The sequence below is a fragment of the Pyrgilauda ruficollis genome, unplaced genomic scaffold (genome assembly GCF_017590135.1).
Source record: "Pyrgilauda ruficollis isolate IOZ18807 unplaced genomic scaffold, ASM1759013v1 scaffold54, whole genome shotgun sequence".
In the NCBI taxonomy this organism is placed as follows: Eukaryota; Metazoa; Chordata; class Aves; order Passeriformes; family Passeridae; genus Pyrgilauda; species Pyrgilauda ruficollis.
The window spans coordinates 6,553,116-6,567,853 of NW_024527044.1; positions in this window are offsets into that span (position 1 = coordinate 6,553,116).

The window sequence follows — 14,738 nt, forward strand, 5'->3', positions numbered from 1 at the left end:
AGAGGAAGACATAAGAACCAGAAGCTGCAACCCCCAGCAGGGCCCCACAGGCATTTTTGGAGTCAAATAATTATGGCAGGATTGGTTTTGCTACTTGTTTTTTTTTTTTCTGCAAAGACTCCACCCCCAACTTTTCACACTGATTTCTTGATTCAGAATTTTCAGTCAGCCCATCTTTGAAGAGCCTGGTCTGTTCAGTTTGTTTGATATGAGTTTAACACACCCAATCCTTTTGCAGAATTCTTTCTGGGATATCTGAGAAGCAGATTCAATTTTTGTTAAACACTGTTGCTCATGATGACTAATTTAACTCAGCGCCTGTTCAGCAAGATCTAACTCAGCTTTACTGGCAGTCAAGTCCATCACCAGACTGAAAACAGTAGGATTTGCAGGGATCTATTGGCTCAGGAGGCTACACGTGCAGTAAAGCCATCAAATTCCCAGTTCTTACACTAGATAACAGGTTTTACAGCCTTAAAGTGGCAAGATTTGGTTTCAGAATGAGGGAGGATTTTAGAAAATCAGAGCATAAAAGAAAAATAAACTTCCATGTCTTCTATTCACCCCCTACCTCAGATTTCCAGTAATTCTCTTGAAAAGTGATGTTTGCAGTTTTGCCAGACCTCATTTGTCAAGCCTCCTGTATTGTGTTGTTGTTGCACTAATGTGATAGTTAACTGTTTTGAGTTAATTGTTAATCCAGCCCAGAATAGTCTCTTGTAAACAGTCATTAAATGGAGGTGGAAGAAAAAGAGAGACAGAGAGAGAAAGAAAGCGAATAAGAAAAAGAAATATTGAAGAATGAAAGAAGAACAAGAAGAGAATCAACCAAAAGACAACTTAATTGCCTTTATTATGAAAAAGAGAAATTAAAGAGAATTTCAATTTTAATCATTGGAGGAGGCTCAAAGGCAAAACTGTAGGAACAAAGTAGGGCTTTTCAGACACTTCTTTCTTTCACCTATTAAAAGAGAAGTGGATCGTGGATCCACAACATAAACCTGCCCCCTCTGTGTGGATTCCAGGCTTTAACTCTTGCACCAGCATGTTTCCAAGGACACTCACTGGTTTCTCAGCTGAGCCATTTAACCAACAAATTATCAAACCAGTTAGATGAAAACACAATAGTAGTTAATCAGCTTTTACAAGCTCACACATTGAACTCCAACTGTAAAAACACTTCATTAGTAGCTTCTCATTTGTGTGGCTTTTCTCTACATCTCCTGTGTTCCACTTGGAATATTTCTACGAGATACAAGCCAGTCAATAAATGCTTGAACTCCTCCGTGTCTTTACTGAGGGACCCCTCTAGAGCCTATTAACACCCATTTTATGGAAAACAGAGCAGGTAGCTACCTCCACCATGTGTTGGCACTCTCTAAAAGGCTGTTAATGCTTTGTGTTTCAGGGCATAACAAACTGAGGCATTCCCAGGGAGGGAAAAAAAAAAAAAAAAAAAAAAAAAGCAGCAAGCCCAGTGGGTAAAAAGCAAATATGTGAAGATATCTGTCCTGCAGAATAGAGCTAAAGAGGAACTGGAACATCTGAGAAAGCTGTTTTGCCAGAACACGAAAAAATCATTGTGTTTTTGTTGGTTTAGGTTACATATGTTGGTGTAACTTCTACATTCCTCAAAGAGAGGAACTGTACCAAACATAAGGAATGACTTTGTAAGTACACCTATTCTAGAAATTTTACCAGACTTCACAGTGGAGAGGGAGCATATGATTTGTCTAATTTTAAGGGAATATGTCCTGCCCAACAGTATGTTCAGATCCTCTTCTTCCTCCCTCAGCTCATTTTCAAACACATCAGTTGATTTTAAGCACATTTGACTGAGAGGAATAGATGTCTCAGAGATATGGTGTCCCGACAAGTTTTGTGGAAGCTGGCAGCTGGGGAAAGGAAAGATAACCAGCAGTGCCCTCACCATGGGAAAGAAAGAGAGTTTAAATCCCTTCTTTTCTTATTCCAAGGACAAAGCAACCTGCTGGCCCATCAGCACATGCAACGGGTTGCCCAAGCACACAGAAGTAGGAGAAAGTACAAGATCATGTACAGAAGGGTGAGTGAATGGGAAAAAACAAAGTGAAGGTAGTCAAAGACAGAAATCAAGTCGAATTCTTGGGTCTAGAATATATTTTACTTGTAAACAGTTGTGATTTTATAGCAAAACTGTATAATATATTCTTTATATTTCAGTATAAAGACAAGAACTGTGTTTCCACATTTGAAGTGGCTTGCAAAGGATATTTGGAGCTACTGGAGGTACATAAAATCAGGTCTGCAGCTTGGAGAAATAAAATATAAGCTTCCCAGGGTGAAATTCATGTGCCCTAAGTTAAATAACTGCAAGCAAGTTTCTTAAACCTGAATCTGCCACCCTACGGCTCAGTTTATAGTCTGAGAAGAGCAACAAGTTCCTCTTAAGGTGATTCATGAATCCTGAGATAAATAGAATGAATCTGTCTCAGAAGGCTTCCCTCCATTGACTCTGACAGGAGCCTGGGGTAAGGAGCTCAGATGAGGTGTCTGACTTCTCCCTGTCTAAAGTGAAGAGATGCAAATCTTAGCCCTGATGACACAAATGGGTTTTGTTTCACTCCCTAAGTCAACTTGTGGTGCAATGAAACTGACTTCAAACAGGCTGGGAGAAAATAGTTCCAATTTAATGCTGAAGAGAAAAGAACTGTTAATTTCTTGTCTCAGAGCTACCTATTGTGCAATGTTTCACTTATTGAAGGAAATAGAAACTTGGTAAGGACTTGACTGCTAACAGAATTACACTTCTGCCTAAATGGAATTTGGTTTTTGCTTTGAATTTCTATGTGTTTGTGATCAGTGTTTGGAAACACATTTTTCCGTTCTCCCTTCAAAACATCCATTTGAATAAAAATAATAACTAATGAATAACCTAAGAGAAGTTACCTTCTCTTTTCTCACAGGGACCTGAATCCTTGAGTATTTATTGGGTCAAGCAGCAAAAATGAGTTTAAACCTACAGTGGTTTAATATTGAGAACGAGTCAATTTTGAAATGATCTTTCATTGCAATATCTGCCCTTTTGGAGCTGTTGGCTACATACATCAAATATTCAGCCAGGAAATAGCAACACCACTGCAGGATCTACAATGAGCTGCCATCACAGAGCATTTGAATTATAGAGATGCTGGTGATACTTTAAGTTTCTGTTACGGACACCAACCAAATGCTGGAAGGGACTGAAGCTGTGCCAGGGGAGGTTTGGGGTGGATATCAGGAAAAGGTTTTTCCCCCAGCAGTTGGCTGGGCACTGGAACTGTTAGGATCTTGTGTAGTTTTAACCAGGGAGAAGTTAGGAGTCCAACCTAGGATATTGCTTAGATGAGCTCTGGAAGGCAGCAGAAAGAGGTACGTGTCATCTGGCTCTCATGGACAGTCCTAAGATGGACTAAATGGCTTTATGGAGGTGCTGGTCTGGACTCATTGGCCTAAGCATGGCTTTTTAGCAGCAAAGATTAAAAAGAAATTAATTCCACCCTGCAAATGAACTTTTGTAATCTCTCTTACTACAAAAATTATTTTTATACCTGAAGGAAGGGTGAAAAGGGGACAGAGACAGGCTCTGTGCCAGGTCCCAGTGCCAGCACCAGAGGCCATGAGCATGCAAGGAAACACAGGATGTTTCTCTGAACATCAGGAATCAATTGCTACTGTAAGGGTGCCTGAGCACTGGCACAGGTTGCCCAGAAAATGGTTGGATGCCCCATCACTGGAAGTGTTCAAGGTCAGGTTGGATGAGGCTTTAAGTAATTCCTATGATTCTATGAAATAAACCTCCAATTAATCAAAAACATGTTTTTAATAAAGGGCTTATTCAAAACTTATTGTAACCAAACAACTGTGATAGGTAAAATCTGAACCAGGAAAATAAAACTAGAAAGGGTGATTATTTTTAAATAGAATTTTTCTACAAAATGCAACTAAATGGCTTTTCCCCATCTGCTACAAGACCTGTACATTCCAATCCAGTGCAGCTTCCTGGTTAGGTGTGATGCTGGCTGCTCACATTCCTTCCCTCTTATTGCAGGGAAGCTGGAGAGGGATGACCTGGAATTTATAAACAACTTCTCTGAAATGGATGTGCACAGACAAAAACTATCCAGGCAAAGCAAGATGGAATTCTCTGAAGAAAGGGAACAAGCAATAATTAAGTTTAAAATATCTAGAATTTTTATTATAGACTATGTTAGAAAAATTGGTTAATTAATCCATTTTCTTTGTTGAGATTTTCCCTGGTTCTAATCAGCATTGATTTGATTACAGCTATAAAGACATTAATTCTAGAGAACCAACCCTAAAGAGAAGCAAACTTCCAAAAACAATGGGAAAATATTTCTGTGATGTCCTGTTATTACTTAACCATCTTGAGAACTCTCTGAAGAGTTATTGTGAGATGTTCAGGGGCTCCCAGGGATTAGTTTTGGGAAATTTAGGGGTGATCTAAGATATTACCACTCTGGTTTTCCATCCTACTCCTCCATCAAATGTAATCATCTCCCTTGGAGGGCTGGTGGAGTACGTGCCCAGCTGTCTCCACTGCTTATTTGCAGTCTGGTGAATTAGCTGCTAATAAAGAAAAGTTTCAAAGGTACCTGACCAAACTTCAGTGGATAATTACACTCATAACTTCTGTTCTGCTGATTTTAGTCTAGGAGTTCTAGTAGGATTAGTAACTTCTGGTAACGAGGTGGTAATAAAAACCAGGGAGATGTCAGCAACTCTTTACAGCTGTTTGCTCAACTGACGTGAGTGGAGCCCTCAACATATGAATCTAAATCCCTGTGTGAACTGGAATGGCTGTAATTCAATTTGGCTTAATTTACTTTGAAAGTTAATTCAGTTAAATTGAATTAAGCCTCTTTAATTTCGAACAAAGGTGTCCACATTTGAGTTTAAAGTAGTTTAATTAATCCACTTAAAAAAACTAATTCAGATTAATTTTGGTGAGCATTGTTATGTGGATGGGCCTGTAGGTTCAGTTAGGTAACATCAGTTAAGGTGTTTGCTTTCAAGAAACATATTCCTCCTGAGCATATGTGGGTGAGCACAGCTTGGATAAGTTGTAAGATGGAGCAGAAATGGAGAGGCAAAGGTGGAGGAGTAAAAATTTCTCCCAGGGAGAAGTCCACACTTGGTTCTGCTTGGTTTGGACTTGCTGGCTGGGAGCAGAAAGATGAAAAAGCTGATTCAGTGCAAGAGTCATCATCACCAGTTCTGTAAGAAATAATAAGGGCTCAGGGAATACAGAGCTGAAACAGATCTCAGAAATACTCTGCTTTCCAGGAATTTTTAGTGACAACACATTTAGTCTGTGAAGTCATGTCAGGAACTTAAAACCACCCCTGACTACAGCACAGTTCCCTAAACGAGTGTACAAATAAGCATGACCTATAAACACCCCATTTTTGGGACTCATGGAATGGTTTGGGTGGGAAGGGATCTTCAAGATGTCTGTTCCAACCCCCTGCCATGTGCAGGAACGCCTTCCACTAGACCAGGTTTCTCAGAGCCTCATCCAACCTGGCTTTGAACACTTCCAGGGATGGGGCAGCCACAACTCCTCTGGTCTTCCTCAGACCCACCACAGTATTGCCTGTTTTATGGAATACTCTTTAACAGCAGCTCAATCCAACTGTTCCAGGGGGAGAAGTGCATCCCTTGGCTGCTACCTTATCAATGTCTTTAGACCTGAAACTCAACAGCGTGGCTGTGGATTAGCAAGAAAATTTCCTGCTCTTCTCCATCAGTTCCCTCCTTCCTCATCACCTTTCTCGGTGGAGCTGCAGCCACACGTCCCTGTGGGGAGAGAAAGGCATACACACAGGATGGTTTTCATTGAGTACTTTGAAGGTCCCTTTAGGCTTCACAGGTGGAGGTTTTTTACATTTCCTCCCCTCTGGGTGTGTGAACACTGGGCCAAACTCAGAAGTGTGATGTGGGAAGCTGGGAGGGGAGATAGGTCAGTCCGTGAATGGAAAGTGGTTGTAAGGGGCTGCAACTCAGCAGAATTCAGTGTTAACCTCAGTAGGGAAGGCTCTGGGGTAAATGCCACCAGTCTGAGAGGGAGTAACACCTTTCCCCAGCTCACTCAGCATGTGAAAACCTCGAGGCTGTCTTTCTCCTACTGAAAAAAACTCACAAATGAGTAACTTAACCACTGAATGCATCCTCTCCAGCCTCTTGTCCTTTTTTTCTGTGCCTCTGTACATGTAGTCTGCTTACAGACATCTGCACACTCATATACACATTGACTTTAAGTAAAATTATGTTTCTTCATCTTTTCCCTCTCTAACAGTCAAACCCTGGTGATCCTGTGAATGTAAATCAGCTGCATTTCTGGTTTAGCTGTGATCTCTGCTGTATAGCTGAGGTCTGTTTGATGTTCTTTAAGTGGTGGAATTGAAAGAACATTTCATTGCTAACTGGAAGAGCTACTAGTTTATTAAATCCTTGATTTGAAATCTTGCTGTCAAAGCAAACAGTCAGCTGATGCTGTGAAAGGATTGCATTGTCAGTTCTTGCTGAGCCTTAAAACTGGCATCAAGCATAAAGTAAAGTGACATTAAATGAACTGACAATCTGAGGTTTTGAGTGTAAACCTCCAGGAAATAATAACTTGGGTTTTCAATGTGAAAAAATAAAGGGAGCTTATGGTTAAAAGTAAAATAAAGGAAAATAATAAAAAATAATAAATTGTTATAAAGCAAAACCCAGAATATTGTTTTAGAGGATCTTTTCCTTCCCCTTCCCCCTCTTTTCAATTTAATGTTAGCAAAGCAGAGGTGACAGAAAAGATTTATGAGAAACATTTTTAAAGGTGGGTTTACCATGTGTGTAGAGCAGACAGTGTCTGAAGGGCCTGTAGCATTTGCACTTTATAGAAAATGACAAAAAGTGACTATTGCAGCAACAACCAGCACAGCAGAGGTGAAAATTGACTGCACTGAGGGAAATCTGTAAGAGTGGTATGTGATAGGCAGCTACTGGCTTTAATGTCCAGCTCTGAAAAGTTCAGAGGTGAATTAGCAACTTGAATGATTTTATTCTGGGTTGAATTTGATGAGTTTGAACTGGAACAGGTCGTTTTGTGAGTTAGATGCAGGCTGGAGAGAGAGATGAGAAAATACTCCTGTGGAACAGAAGCCAAATGGAAATCTTGTCACTGAACAAGTTGTGTTGTTGTCACAAGGATCCAGTCAGGGACTGTTCATCCTGGAAAAGAGAAGGTTTTGGGGACACCACATTTTGGCCTTTCAGTAAGGATGGGGAGCTTAGGAAAGAGAGGGAGAATGACTTTTCACACAAGGAGATAGTGATGGAACAAGAGGTAACCATTTCCAATGATGAGATTTAAATTACAGGTTAGAGAGGAATTCTTCCCTGTGAGGGTGGTGAGGCCCTGGCACAGGTTGCCCAGAGAAGCTGTGGCTGCCCCTGGATTGCTGGAAGTGTCCAAGACCAGGTTGGATGGGGCTTGGAGCAGCCTGGGATAGCGGAAGGTGCATCTACCTAAGGCAATTAGGTAGATGCACATAATTAGATGATCTTTTAGGCCTTTTCCAACCCAAAACAATCCGAATTTTCTGATTTTTCTGATTTATCTTTCCAAGCTCTATATAGGATGTCATGAAGTTAAGTCTAGGTATAAGGAAGGAGTAGGAGGGAAGGCATTTTCAGTTTTTCTGGTTCTACTCTATAATCCCTTGGCAGAAAATTAAATTAATCTTTCTCAAATTGAGCCTGTTCCAACTGTGAAGATGGTTGGTGAGAGTTCTTCCTATTTTCATCTTGATCCACCAGCTCTTCTATCATATTTTCTCCCTCTGTCCTGTGAATGGAATCATAGAATCCAAATTGGTTTGGGTTGGAAGGGACCTTAAAGCTCATCTCATTGCAACCTCCTGCCATGAGCAGGGACACCTTCCACTGGACCAGGCTACTCAGGAGCCATCCAAGATCAAATATCACATTATGGATGCACTACTTATTTATTAAATTGTCTTGTGTATCTATTTTTTCTTTTTTAATCTCATCTTTTCTTATGATCAATTAAGTTCTACTTTTGTAAAGTAGAGGGAAGGAACTTGCAATTTCAATAAAAGTGTTCCAGATGAAATGCCAAAGAATATTCCACAGGAGCTAGATGCTGTTATTATTCTGAACAAGATGTAAGTCTGACTTTTCATTCTTTTTTACAATAGCTTTTCCTAAATATGATTTCAAGTCCTTTTCAATTTAAGGTCAAATTGTCAGGAAATATAAAAAAGGTGCCAGTTACCTCCTCCAGAAAACACATCTCCTGCCTACTAGCATTTTAACTTGTAATGAAGGTCCTTTCCTTCTTGAAAATGTCCTTCAAGATTGTCAAGTTCTTTTAGAACAAAGAAACACATGCCTGAAATAGGCTGTGGTGTTTCAGAGGCAGCAGGACAGGCTGTGTGTAGGCTTTCAGAGCACTCAACTCTGTTTCAGCTTTGTAAAATTCACTTTTCATATGTTTTTTTTTGTCAAGAGCCAACTCCTGCTCTGCTGTATTCAAAGATAAAAGAATATCTACTTGTAGATATGGGAAGAGCCTACCTGAGAACTCTACCTTTGCAACCAGGAGAGAAACAAATGGATGGAACTGTCCAAGGCCAGGTTGGATGGGGCTTGGAGCAGCCTGGGATAGTGGAAAGTGTCCCTGCCCATGGCAGGGAGTTACAATGAGATGGTCTTGAAGGTCCCTTACAACTTACATTATTCTGCAGCTGGGGGTGGGGTGGTCACAGCCACTCTGAGCAACCTGTGCCACCTCCTCACCACCCTCACAGTCGGGGATTTCTTCCCAACATATCCCATCCAACCCTCTGTGGAACTTCTGTGAGGAAAAGTATAAGAAAAAATTTCTCTGTTTCTATGACAGGACTTGACAGGTTCATGAAATCAACATGATCTGGATCTGCTAGTCTCGATACTTTCTATTTCTGAACTCCTATAAAATGCTGGAATTAAGTGGGTGAATCAGAGATTTGGGATTTCCCCCACTTATGTTTCTAATGCAGCATAAAATGCTTTCAGTCTTGGCACCTCTCAGGGCTGACATTTGGGGTTTCAGTTTGGGTTTAGGACACCCCACAGAGAGTTACCCAGGTGGAGAGTTGACCTGTTAAAGATCTTGTCAGTGGCCTGTGGCAAAGCCATAAGTGGCATTGGTGATCCCTCCTGTCCCAGTCACAATGTAATCCTTTGTCTTGGTTTGAACACAAAGGTGTTTGCTAAGGAAGGCAGGAGCCTCCCCTGAAGTGGAAAATGCAAAGCCCCTCCCTCTGAATTATAATAATTTTGAAATTAGAAGGCTCTCAGGCAAAGATATGGGAGTAATAATAACAGTTCTTTACTAGGAAAGAACAATACAAATGCAAATACAAATGCAATAGTACAAAAAGAAAACAAACCACTGACACAGTCAGAATATGACCTGACACCCTGTGGGTCTGGGTGGTGGCACAGTCCCATTCCATGGTGGCTGCAGCTCTCCTGCAGCGCCAGCTGTGGTTCCGTTGGAGCAGGGATCCTGTACAAGGGTGGAGTTTTCCTCTGAAGCTCCAGATAAAGAAAAACAGCCCAATGACCAGAAGAGACCTGCCCCACCTCTAACAGATAGGAGTAGAATAGCCCCATTTCCAATCTAAGTCATCCTTATTTGAACATGTGTTGTCATGTATAACCAGCCTTGAGTTACTAAAGGCACAACTTAATCTCATTTGCATTTTCATTTGTCATGCAGGTCAAAGTCTGCACATTATTGTTTGACCACCTCAATGAGAGCATTTGAGCCAAGAAGTCCAATGGGAGCTCAAGCACCCTGCATAACTGGATTTTGAGTTGTACATTTTCTCGTCTGGATGTCTCAGAAGTGTTTATGTGAAAATGAGTCAGAATACACTGGCCAGGTAGTTTTGTGGGGACATAAACCTCTTCTCAAAACTATATTTGGATCTTACCTTAGATGAAAATATAAATGCTATTTTACATTTATAAAATATAAATTGCTCATTTCATTCCTTGTAACTATTCTGTCCCTGAACTGTAAGTACCCAAGCTCTCAAGCATCTTAAATACACTTATTTTGCATGAGGTCCAGATTTAGATTAAACTACATGAAGAGGAAAAGTGATTTCTGGTAAGATAAGTGGAACTAGTCCAATTTGCATTAGATGAGAACCTTCTGTCTCTCCCTTAATTGCTCTTTTCTCCCTGGTTATATATAGAAACTCTCCATCAAGACAGTTATCAATTGTAAAGAAAGGAGAGGGGAAGGGAAGGGAAGGGAAGGGAAGGGAAGGGAAGAGCACCTGTAGTTAGCTGTGTCTGAACTCCTGTCTTGTTTGAATCTTTAAGTAAAAGATTAAAGAAAATAGTAGTTAGGATATGTTTCTGAGATTCATCTTGTAGGGAGGAAAGCCACATTTAACATATTTCTCTTATTTAATTCAGCAAACTTTGCCATCAAAATGAGCAGGCTTGATGCACAGAAAAGGGGAGTAATTTATTGTGAACCTACTGCTCTGAAACAGGCACTGATAAACTTGGCAGTGGTTCTGAAAGGAATTTTGATTAATACTTTGGGCTAGAGGATAAAGCAATGGATAATTTCACAGAAATTCAACAGCTGAACGAAAATTGCAGTTAGTCAGAGGAAAACACTCTCATTAGTATTTCTATTTGTATAACAGAATGTGCACCAGTGAATTGAAACATAAAGGCTTACACACAATAGAAAAGCAAGCATTATTTATGAAGCTGATTTATATATATTTATCCCTTCTCTGGTGTTAAGATCCTTCAAAATATTGCACTTTCTTCCCCAAATTCTGTGACAGCTAAAAGTAATTTTTCTGCAATAACAGAAGTGCTTCTGTTTTGTTTTACATGGTTTAATCTGTGGTATTTAGTTACATCTGTTCTCTTCCCTACTTCATTTCTCAGTTTACAGCACTCCTGGTTTCTATGTGGACAATAATTTTTTTCAAAAGTCAGATTATTCACAGAATCAAGGAATACTTTGGGATGGGAAAGGACCTTAAATCTCAACATGTTCCATCCTGCTGCCACAGGCAGGAACACCTTCCACAAGTCCAGGTTTCTCAGAGCCTTGAATCACCATGGCCATCTCTGTTGTCAGTAGGGAAAGATAACAGAGGAGGGTTTATCTCAAGTGAAACATCTAAAATACCATCAGAATTAGAAATGCCTGGTGAAGAAAGGTCACAGCTGAGACTCCTGACAGCCTCAGATCTCAAAGCAAGGAGGACTCTGTAATACCAGTTTTGAGCCAGACTCAGGTGTTCCCTTGAGGAGCACAGCTCTCTGCATGGAACATCCCTGAGCCTTTTGGAAATGGTTCTTTCCGCAGAGACACGCTAAAGAAATATTTGACTGAGCAATGTGCAAATAAGGCTCTAGCTGTATTTTCACCAACAGAAATTTTTGCTTTGCATATGGTCTTTTCTTTCTTCAGAAAACAGATGGAAAAAGATATGATGCTAAAAAAAAATGAGTTTATGCCCAAACATAACATCTACAGATGCTAAGTACACGTTTTTACATGTACATATCATAAATCTTACTTAAGGCAAATTCTAAGATCTTTATTTAAAGATGAAAGAAAAAACAGCTTTCTTGAATTAACCATGTTTACTATTAATTGCTATATTCATTTATTAGGATGTTTAAAACATAGTATTCTTAGATATATTTACAATTTATTTATAAGTAAGAATATAACTTAATGATAAATGTTTCCATGAATTTACTTATTTATAGTTACTCTGTTTGCAATGCGTCAGTATGAGCTGTAAAAACAAATTCATCCAAGAACAGTTGCTTCTTGCTAACTGCTAGTACAGACTTTAAAGCCTGTACCTCAGAGTTTGCCATTTAACCATGATCAAGACAAAACTCTGTAGTTACCTTTCCCAAGATGCTTGAAATTAAATGTCAAATTAATATTTTTTTTTCCTAAATGCTGTGGGAAAAATAAAATCAAGCAATTTGACTACTGATGAGAATTTGCCTTATTCCATGAGTGCAGTCAGCTCAAATATCTGATCAGAATTATTTAGCAAAACACTAAGGTTCATTACACATCACAAAATCATAGAATGGCCTGGGTTGGAATAGATCATTAAAGATCATCCAGTTCCAACCCCCCTGCCATGGGCAGGGACACCTTCCACTATCCCAGGCTGCTCCAAGCCCCATCCAGCCAGTCTTGGACACTTCCAGGGATCCAGTGGCAGCCACAGTTTCTCTTGGCAGCCTGTGCCAGGGCCTCAGCACCCTCACAGGGATTAATTTCTTCCTAATATCCAACCTAAATCTTCTCTCTGTCAGTTTAAAGCCATTCCTCCTTTCCCTGTGACTCCATGCCCTTGTTGAAAGTCTCTCTCCATGTTTTTTTGCAGGCTTCTTCATGTATTGGAAGACAGATATTGTGTAGCAATATAGTCCTTGATATTTTTTTTAAAAAAAAAAAAAAAAAAAGGGGAAAAAAGGTGGGATTTCACTTGCAGCTTAAGACACTTCATCAAATATTCAATTGCTCTGTAATATTTCCTAAATGCAGGTTCAAATGCTATCTAAGGTGCCCTAAGGTACACCACTGTCTCCCAAGTGGGTTTAAAAGCCTGCCTTCCCTACTTTGCCATGGCAGCAGTGTGGAAGCTGTGGGTACCCTGTGGTATCTTAAACTCTAAGCATCAAAGTTTAGGCAGCTGAATCAAGTTGGTCAGGTCAGCAGGAGTTACACTGCAACAGATCTCCAGTGGGCACTGCTCTGTGGGGAAGAATTCCGCAGACTGGCTGAGTTTCTGAGTGGGTTGGGACACATGTACTGTTTCATAGTGATAGTAAAAGATTTTAAAATCATAGAAAATTTGGGGAGTTAGAAAGAAAGCTATGCTTAGTAGGCCCTGGGAAAATGTTAAAAGTAGGCCCTGGGAAACATTAGGCCTTGTGTTTTCCACATCATGTGAAATTGCACCTGCGTAACCAGTATATGATAAATGATATAATTGTTAGATGTGATGATTGTTTAGAAATAATTATTGTTTAATCGTAAGAAGAATCATGAGAAACTATGTTCAAGGGTTTGGGGGAATCACGAGAAAGCTATGCTTGGATGAAATCAATGTATACAATAGAACAATGTAAGCTTAATAATTGATATATGTTATTTAATGATAGAATATGAAAACATGTTCATCCCGAACCCATGGCAGAGTCAGATTTGGGTCTGCACCCCTGACACCCAGAGCTCTTCAATAAAAGCACCCGCATATAATCATTCCGTGATTATGTGTTCCTGAATGCTAACAATAGGTCTGGTCAAAAGTTCAATACTCACAAGATATGGTAGATCCAAAAGATTTATCTGTCAGCTCTTCCGGACCCAAAATTCCCAGAACAGGCAAAGGGGGATGGAAATAGTGTTTCTTCAGATATATGTTGAGGATTTTTTGAAAGTTGTAAAATCTGAGATGTTTTAAATCTGAACTCAGTGAAGTGTCATTTTTGAAATACTGGTGTTTTTGAGAGGTTTTCAACTGTTTGTTATTAATTATCCATTAAAAATTGCTTTGTTTGACCAGTTCAGAGTCTGCTTTGAGAGATCAGCAATCTGCTGGCTTGTATTCTGCATTGGGCCACGGAAGAAGTTCCAAGGGAAGGTGAAAAAAACTGATGATGATTATAAAAATGTTATAACACAGCCTTTCTGTGCTGTCTTTTAATAAACTATTTTTGAAGACAAACCTAATGTCATACATATCCAAAAAAAATGGGACAAAAGTGAAGACTTGATTCTGTCTTTACAGAATCATAGAATCATGGCATGGCTTGGGTTGGGTTGGAAGACAATCTGGTTCCAACCCCTCTGCCATGAGCAGGGACGCCTTCCACTAGACCAGGATCCTCAAAGCCCCATTTATTTATATTTTTAAAACCCATTTTTTGTTAGTTTTTTTGGTTTGCTCAAGAAGGATAATGAAATCTGAAGGTTATAGACAGGTACTTGTGTGAAAAGCAGATGATCTTAGAGTTCACTTTGAAATATGCAAACAAAAGCTGGCCCAATATCAAAGGCTAAAGACAAGGCAGCACATTTTTCTAATACCTCTTTAGGGAAACTTTGCCCTACACTGCTATTAGGTGCTATCATTCAGAGGCATAATTTTAGCTAACATTGTTATGCTGATTATAGTCAGGTTTATATTTCGATCTCAGCTGACCCTAGGGAATTAATTTCTGATTCAATTAAATGACTAGGTGACATTCAGTCTGAATTTTTACCTGAAATTAAACTCTGAGAAAGCACAGTTCATCTCAGATTGCTGCCATCTACCTCCTGAACTATGCTGCAGTACCCTAATGAGAACTTTATACAGCTGAGCATCCAGGTTTCCAACCTTGAGATTGTCATTGCCATGAACTCTTCCTTGGGAGGTTGGAGGGTGACATCCCAGATTGTCCAGAGAAGCTGTGGCTGCCCCAGGATCCCTGGAAATGTTCAAGGCCAGGTTGGACAGAACTTGGAACAAACTGGGATAGAGGAAGGCATCACTGCCCATGGCAGGCACTTGGAATTGGATTTCCTTTAAGGTCACTTCCAACCCAAACCATTCCATGACTCTATGATCTCAAAACCGCATTCT